Genomic DNA, 9,785 nt, shown 5'->3' with positions numbered 1-9,785 from the left:
GATGTGCCAGAACCGCTTTTGAAAGATGACATTGTTCCTCTTTGCTGTTGAAACCTTTGCCTCTTGCGCGCTCTTCGATCCCTAGAGCCCCCTCGGCTCTGATACCATGTTAAAATTACATGGCGCAGTGAACAGAATCTTGAGAAAGAGATAGAGATAAAGAGTACACAACAGATAAGAGGAGAATTAGAAAATTTCTTTGGCTCCAAATAACTGATACAGAGATAGCTCTGTCCACCCGTGTGCTTCCACAGTGAAGCTTAGATGGCGAACTAGACAAAAGATAGGTAAAGAGCTTAAGGCTAGCTGGAACAACTTTGATTGGGTGAAAGATAGATAATCGATGGCTATAAAGGGGTTTAGCTTTTATAGCCCATGAAGGCGGTTAGGTCGGCATGACCGACCTACCATATGAGCCTCCACTAGTCGGCCAGGGAATATTCCAAGGAATATTCCCTTTACCGTCAGGCCGGGGGCACTGCCTTTAGACCCCCACTAGGCAGACCGCGGGCCCCCCTGGGACCCCCCATCTAGAGGCTGCTTCCACGACCCCTGGACCCCAAAATAGGGGCCCCTTTCAACTCTCTTACCCCACAACTCGATGCAATGTGCCTCGAGTTGCTACTAGCTTAACTACTCAGTCCAACCCAAAGATTAGACCCACAATGGTCACCTTTTTGCCATCCGGTCACATAGACCTCATCTGATATACAAGTCAGGACTCAACCAATGTTGGGGCTCACATTTGGCTTCTCCTCATAATGGGGGCCTTACAACTTTGAGCACCATGGATCATTGGTGGCGCTTTATGAGGGTGGGGCATTGAGCATATCTAACAGCTCCAATATTTCCCTTTCTCCAAAAAGTCAATCCACTTCAAGTGGGAGTATAACCCCACCAATACAAACCCCTAGAGCAAACCCAATCATCATGAGGGCATAACCTATTGCAATACTTGCAAGAACATCTAATTTTTTAGCCCTAAGTTTCCCTCTATCCATTTTAACTGGGTTAGTAGAGGAAGATGTAGAAGTCCACATAAGTGAGTTCTAGATATTAATGTTTGATTGCCAAATTCAGAACAAATGACATCTCATGATGTTTCTCAACATGACTCTAAAAGGAAGAGTTGCAAAGTGGTATCACGGCTTGGTTGCTGCAACCATAACTACAATTGATTTATTATTTGCGGCCTTTTGAAGGGAGTTTGCTCCTAGGAGAGGTGGAAAGTATTGGCTACGTGTTCTAAATGTGACATGTCAAGAGTCCCATGAGAATGCTTGATTTTATGCCAAGAAAATGAAAGAGGTGTTTCATAAATTGCAAACATGTATCCAGATTCCATTGCAGTACTTTTTGCATGGATTGGACTTCAATATCCAAGTATAGTTGAGTAATGTTGCTCTTTCTGATATAGACATTGCTATTACATGAGCAGAGGAGGTTGAGTATCGCTTACAAGTGGCCTACGTATCTAGGATAAACCTCAATTTGAGTCTAGGTCCTAGAAATAATTTGGTAGTGACTAATGGAAATCAAGGTGCGACTAGTACACCCATGACTAGTCCAAAATGGAAGAGGAAGCATAATGCAAAATGTGCCTATTCTGTTGGCTCCTCTTAATGTTGCTATAGCGATGGCTAGCCAAATGGTTCCACTAAATATTGAAAGCCATATAAGAACCCTAATGTTATGCCAATTAATCAACATTTGATCCCTAATCAAGGGGTTAGGGTAGTTGAACAGCAAGTGGATGATCACGGTTATCAGTCTATTATATCAAATGTTCTTGCCAAAGTCAAAGCGATGATGAAGCATTATACCAATATAATAACAAAATAGTATAGACAAATAGCCATGGATGTTAATTTCCTAAAGAAGCAACAAAACATGTCAAAAACTCGATAATCTCAAGAGGGTGGTCCATTAAGATTTAGTTGTAAGTGGTATGATGGTCAAGCAGGTGGTCCATGAAGATTTAGCTATAAGTTGGTCAAGACTTTCCAAGAAACTTCCATAATGTCAAATGCAACATAGGTGCGAAGTCTAGCCATCTAGCTAGTACTTGCTAGAGTAAGATCTGTTCTCTTCAGCAAAAATAAGCAACCAAGTCCAATTAATCATCGACCACAAGGGACTAACCTTCAATAGGATGAGGGATCAAACCAAATAGTGTATAGAGGAAAAGCTATTGTAGAAGAGCTGCCTAGTGGTAGTGGTGTTAGCTTTATGAAAGCTATGTGTGTTAACACCACTAAGGCTTTTAATTTATGAGTCATTATAAGAGGATAGAAGATTAAAGAAGGCATTAGAGATCATGTAAAACATGTTGTGGTGAACATTAAATGGGATGATAAGGGAACACAAGTCCTTAATCCTTATGGGGAAGTTAGTCCCCTAAAAGGTGCACTAGCAAAGCAGAATCCAATAAGGAGCTACCAAAGAAGGGGGTAGAAGCCAAGAAAGAGGCATCTAAGCCTATTCAACGACCAAGAGAAAGCATGAAAGGGCACAGTGGGCAGAATATATATTTGTTTTTGTGAATAGATGTTGTACAAAGGCCTTTGTTACAAGGTGAGAATCAACATTCGTTTGTCTAAGAGCTAAAATTTTACCCTTCCAGTGCTTTGATACATCTGCAATTGCAGATGCTTTCACCTTGAAAGCTCCCTTCATACTTGGACGCATATGTACCCAAGATGAGCAATGATACGTATCAGTGATCCAATTCCCTTCTTCATCCTTTCTATTACGTACTTCTATCGAGAGAATGCTTGTTCTTCTCTCACGCATTATAATCTACGTATTAGATGTAAAGAAGTATGTATTAACCCCTAAATAATAAGCATTTTAAGTCTATCCAGTAATCACCAATATGCCATGCAAATCAACATGTCATTAAGAGATGTTTACACTTTTGTAAACAGACATAAACATCGATATCGAAACACATGTGGATATGTACATCAACACAAAGTATAGATTCAATTTCAAGGCATCACTTTGATCATATCATTTACATGAAATATAATGAAAAGACTAGCACAAGAATACTCAAAGAATTTTACCAAAATAAATTTTATTATAATGAAGAGGAGCCTAATTTGACTCAATACATTGTATGAAATGTGGGTATTATAGAGTAGTTGTTACAAGGATAGCAGTCACATGGCATGCAAATCTTAATAGGCACATTGGATTGACACCTGAGATATTCTAAGACTCAACACATTATGTGTTATATGGATGATATGATACAAGAGTTTCATGGATCATTGCCAATTGGCATGGAGATCCAAATGGACACATAGGACCAATAAAGCAAAGGATTTTTGAACCATCGACTTCCAACACATCCATATCATCTAGCACAAAGGAATCACTCATCACATCAAAATAGTCGATCGAGAATTATATACTTCACCTAAACCTTGTACAATACCTACATGTACAAAAAAACACATGCATGAATCCCTTCTAACAAAAATACTTTCATGAATCCCTTTTAGCTCTTAGATAAATGCATGAATAGAAGCAATATAAGACATGGTCAAATTACCTATAAGCTGATCTGTTGAAGATAAGATTGAATCATTGCTAATCAAAACCCATTGCAAATGATGGACATAAAAAAACATCAATCCCATCAAACATAAAAGTCACTAATTAAATGAATAAATTTTAGCACCACAAAACATGGCAAATTTACCTGTAAATTGAGCTACAGAATCTCTGCTCTACCTTGTATTAAGTGCTGCAACAACAATTGATCCTTACGTTAGAACTAGAATCAAACCCTATTATAAAGATAGTAGAAAAGGTATAATGCAGAGAGGAAGAAAGAGAGTATGTGTGAGTACGTGGGAGAGAGAAAAAAATGAGCACCTATCCAATCTTGCCCAAATTGATCTCTGCAAAAAACAATAGCAAGAGTTAGTATTTACATGAAGGTGAGAAAACACGTAGAGAGAGAGTGAGGGAGAGAGAGATGAGCACTTATGCAATGTCACCCAAAATTATCTCTGCAATAAAACAACAACAAGGGTTAGAAATAACATTATGTTATATTGAAAAGATTTCAGCAAAAAAAAACCAAACAGAGAGAGAGATTAACACCTTTGCCTCTTGCTCTTCAAATAAACTCTGCAAGAAAACAACAATTAGAACCAACATCAAATTCTATTGAAAACACAACATAAAAGAGAAACAACACATAGAGAGAGGGGGGAAAGAAAGGAGAGAGAGAGAGATGAGCACCTTTGTCTCCTGCCCCAAACAATCTTTGCAATAAAACAATAATAACAGTAAGAAACAACATCAAACCCTATTGAAAAAATAGCAAACAAGAGAAAATGCAAAGAGAGATGGACACCTGTGTTTTGCCTAAAATCTGGAGCTACATGGAGAAGAAAGTGTAGAGGTAAGCAGAACGCTCAAAACCCTAATTACTCTCAGCATGGAGCTTCAATGGAGACAAAAATTCATGAATATAGAGAAGAGAGGGAAAGTGGTCTGTTGCTGAACTTTTGGATCAAACTGATTCCATGAGAGGGAAAAAAACCAAAATTAAAAATTCTCCAAAAAAAGGGGGGAAATATGAGGTGAGAGAAACTAAAATTTTGTGTACTATTCATTCTCCCTTTTTTAAATCCCTCACTACTCCTTTTTTTAATAAAAAACCCAAGATTTGGAGAGAGAAGATTCACCCTCCATGGATCTCAACATCTAGCCTTCCTATTGGACAATCCAAAAGGCCCACATCTTAAGCTATATTATTTTTAAGGGCCCATTTGTGAGTTCATTTTTTTCCTAATGTGTGCTCTCTCGTAGACTCTAAATGCATCAAAAGTATTATCTTTATCTAGATCTCCATTTCTTGCCATTTCTCTCTTGGATTTCCAACCATTTTGTGTGGCATTGTCTAGCTGTGTTGTTTTCATATCTTGCTTTTCTCACTTATATTGCCCTACTTATAAATTCTTCTTGAGAGGCTTTGGACTTCTTTCTTTTTCCTCGTATCGTATCTCTAATCTCCTATACCACCATTGTAATAATTGCCTCATAGAATTGGAATCATTGATGCCGCCTCCATGATCAGTTGCCTTTTGAAAAGCACAGTGAGCTTGCCAATGAGATCATTCCATGCCTTGAGTTAACCACACTGCCAAACGTCCTTGATCTGCAAAGTACGGACCATGTGCTTTAAGTAAATGCTACACAAGAAGAGAGATTAGAAACACAAACTAATTCGAAATGGTGATATTTTTTTGTGGTGACAATATTGACCATGTAGTGTGTTATGTTGTTTGTAGTCCATGCCTCCACCATAGACTTATGAAATTTAGCAACTATCTCTTTAAATATATTGGCATCACCATCCCTAAACGTCAACTTTTGTAAGAGAGCTGTTAATCTTTCTAGATGTATCCACACTTCTGCCTTCGCAATCCTCATTCGCCCCCCATTGCTCCAATCCGGAACAAGGTGCAACTTTTTCCATGCTTCGTACTTCTTTAGTTATTTTACAAGTATATTGCCTTCCTCATCTCAAGGTGGAGATATAAACTTTCTAGCCTTGGGACCGCCAAAGCATAGTTTACAAGGGATATTTTCACTCTTTCCCGTCCTTTTTTATTTCTACTTGGCCCCGGTGCAATCCAACTTCAGAGAGGACTTGTTCTACCTTCTTGCATGTAGCATTAGCTTCTAACACGGGCTGCATCCTGTATGCAAAGCATATATATTAATATACTAGCTTCTCAATTATTCTAACCAAATAATACAATGTGCAAAAGTAAACCCTTTTTAGTAGTACGCCAATTTGGATCCACTTGAACTAGCATTCCATTTCTCATGACTTTTTGATCACGTGTTGGAGCACCTTATTGTCCTGCCTTGGCAAGCCATTCTTTCTTTCTATCTTTCCCTTTCTTCCTAGTTTGCATGCAGTATATGCACAGAAATTTTGCATTCACTACATTTGATAAACCAAACATACACTTCAATGTTTTTAAATCACCTGCAAGATGCCATTCAACTTGATAGTTTTCAAACCCCCTCGATGTGTAAAATTGCTCCATTATTTTGTTATTGAATAACACTAGGTATATTAGTGAGGTTTAAAAAAACTTTAAGTACTTCATGGTCCTCCTTTAGTACTTTAAATGCTACAAGCCACCATATTTCATTCTCTGATTGTACGCTGAAGTATAAAGGATGGTTTTCGTCAATGTTGGGATCCAATACTCGATTCATAAGTGTTATACTCATACGTTCAAGTTTTTGCCCCTTAATAATCTCACTCTCATCAAGTTTGAGGAGCTTGTCTCTACATTCTTCCATAGACATATTGTAGTTCTTGACCATAGCAATCCGAAACCTACATATATCCAATACAAGGTTGTTGGATGCATTCAATAAAAATGTAACTTCTTTGAAACCATACTTCAATATGTGTGTATTTTTCAGATATGTTGGCTCACCAATTAGTTCTAAAACTTTCTCATTTAGTTGTTTTTTAGCTTCCTCTTTATGTTTCGATTCTCCTTCTCCAAGTCCATAACTTTAGATTGTCACTCCATATTCTGCATGTGTGTAGCATGCATAGCATCTTCAATGACAAACTTGCTTGTTGTAGGCTCTGGGTTCTCCCTATCCCCCTCAACCAATAATCTATCATTTTTCATCAAAGGCTGCATATTCCCTTGTAATCTTGTCTGCATATTTGTCAAGGCTCGATGAACCCCTGCTAATAATCCTTTTGTGAAGAGTCTGCATGTGTATCCATACAATCCTTCATTGCCTTCACAAACAAACTTTACAAATGATGTAAGCCCTTCAAATTGTGGTGGCCTTTGAGTGACCGGATCGGGTAGATAGATGCACTCACCAACCCAAAGGTCCACATTTCTTTCCCCTGCATTTCTTTCTTATTGCATCATCCCTTTTCACACTTCTTTTGAGCATTGGTGCATATTCATCCTCCAAAATTGAAAGTGAATATCCCTCTTTCTCTTGGTACTTCCTACATTCGCATTCTACAAAGAAAAATATATGTCAATTTTAACATGGATTAACATTCAAATCACACAATTACATCCCTTTGATTCACTATATATGTGTTCTTGTTTTACCCAGTTGAATCTTGTCTCTTTTGCTTGATTTCAATTATGATAGACCCTAATCAACCCCTAATCTGCATGTAATCATAGCTTTTAATCTACCTCTAATTAGCATGAAATCTTATCTTCTATTCTATCCAAAATACTCTCTCTCTCTCTCTCTCTCTCTCTCTCTCTCTCTCTCTCTCTCTCTCTCTCTCTCTCTCTCTCTCTCTCTCTCTCTCTCTCTCTCTCTCTCTCTCTCAAAACAAGAATTGATCGAAGATATTTAAACACATTTATACAGAAGCTTGACTAGTGGAGAACAATAACATCATCTTATTTTCTGCTCTAATTTACTGTCACTTTATCTCACTTATTTTCTTAGTTTATCTCGCACAGTTCTCTCTCTCTCTCTCTCTCTCTCTCTCTCTCTCTCTCTCTCTCTCTCTCTCTCTCTCTCTCTCTCTCTCTCTCTCTCTCTCTCTCTCTCTCTCTCTCTCTCGCTCCCTCCCTCCCTCCCTCCCTCCCTCCCTCCCTCTCTCTCTCTCTCTCTCTCTCTCTCTCTCTCTCTCTCCCCATGAATTGATACTTAAGGATTAAACAACTGTGAAGAATAATAACATCAGATATATTTTAAAAATAAAGATACCTCCATTATCACTTGATTGCTTGTAGTATAGACTATTGAAGAGGAAGATACCTTATAGCATAGTACTGATGAAGAGGGAGATTAATTATAGCAGGGTAGAGAGTGTTGTAGATAGAGATTATTTGATTTCAGCAAATGGTATCAAAACCACTCCTGGGATTGCTTGTAGCAGGATAGAGAGTGTTGTAGATAGTACTGAGTGTTGCTTCAAAAGAATTCATATGCAAGAAATCATATTCTTGAGGGAAGGAGAAGAGTACACAAATTTTGGGACAAAACTAGAGCTTTGAGAGGGAATGAAAAAATGCACATAAATAGGCATATGCTTGTCCAAAAAAGATAAAAATTTACAAGAAAACTCTTGAGTCAAAAAGGTGTCTTTGGGTTTAAAAAATCTTAAAATATGATGTGTACGTCATTTTATATTGTTTTTAAACTTCGGCCCTTTTAAGAAGCAAGAATGAGAATGATTCTAATATATTTTCATGTTAAAAAGTCATAAGGGCATTAAAGAGTCGTATATTAATGATTGGCTCCGTTTCTAGATAAAATAGAATGGTATTTTTTTAGTTATGAGGATTTTGACAAAAAGTGAAATCTATTGAAAATACAAATATGAGATTTGCTTGATTGTAGAAGATCTCTTATTATAATATTATTTTGGAATCTCTTTTTAGAGAGAGAGAGAGATGAGAGAAACCCCTTAAGGGGCAAAAAAGATAGTCCATATTTCTCCTAATGTTCTAAACTACCTTAGGAATTGACAAGTTCTGGGAATGAGCTGAGTTACATGTTCTCCTTCTTGTGGAAATCCTTGGAGATACTATTCGGTGAGGAATTTATTGACACTAGAGTTGGTGCAAGCATAGTTAATCAAGACATACTCCAAGCTTGGGAAAATCCATTGATTAAATCAATGTATTTTAATTTGATCATTACCAATGTGTTTATAGTTAGACCAATGGAACTATTAAGAGATTGATTGATCAAGATTGCTAGGGTATAGTTCAAGGTTAACAATCTTGTCACAATGTATGTCTCAACAACGACTAGGGTAACAATTTAGCTCATTGGTCATTGTAATCTTTTGATTTTCTAGCTTTTATTTTATTTTTGCTCTAGCATTGGCTCTAAACATGCTTCAAAAAGTATTTGCAACTCATTGAGAATGAGAAATTTCATGATACATATGTAACAACTTGTCTCGTATTTACAGAAGCATACATTTCAGATTGTTGTGAGTGGCAAAATGTTGAGAGTTTCATTGGTTCTTTTAAGTGTTACCACCTCGAAATCGGTAGATTGCTCTTTAAGGAGCGTACAGCTAAGCAGCTCGCAGAGGACCTTGTTTTTTTCTATGACCCTACCCCAACAAATAGGCTTTTGTTACACAAGATTATTTGCCAATGGCAGCCATGTTTCCATAATCTAGCAAAAACTAATCTAAGCATCTTTGAAGATTTACTAAATAGCCCCACATGGAAATGGAAATATCTACATCAAATCTTATTTTATTTCCATAATAGGGTATTTGCGTAATTGATGGAGAAGCAAGGTGTAGATGTTGAGAAAGTGAGTGAACCCAAGGACTGTCAATCTATTCAAAATGATGACGATTATAATTCTAACACAATAGGGTATGACATTGATTGCCATACTAGTGAGAAAATTTGTATGGACCCCAAACCTCTCAAATTGAGAGCTTTCTCATTCATGCGAGTATCGTGAGACTAAACTTAGAATTGGAATGCCTCAAACACCTCAAGAGACTTGAGTATGAAAAAATGGAGCACAAGTTCAATGATTGCTATCTAAACCCTAAGGTCTTCACAATCAAAGATGACATAGTTAAAGTCTAGTAGAACATCATGACAAGTTTTAACTTTGATATGTATAGAAGTAGAGTGATTTTGACCCGAAAATTCCAATGACCAACCTAATATTATAAGTCTAAGACTAACCTTCCACTACATTTAAGGTAAAAATACTTAAAACATAACTCTTACAATAGTAAGTTAGAAACTCAAAGTTAG

This window comes from Lygodium microphyllum, chromosome 9 (assembly GCF_053477565.2).
Source record: "Lygodium microphyllum isolate KBCC chromosome 9, Lygodium_microphyllum_v1.1.10, whole genome shotgun sequence".
Classification (NCBI taxonomy): Eukaryota; Viridiplantae; Streptophyta; class Polypodiopsida; order Schizaeales; family Lygodiaceae; genus Lygodium; species Lygodium microphyllum.
The sequence above is the reverse complement of the archived record's forward strand: the minus strand, read 5'-3'. Positions refer to the sequence as shown.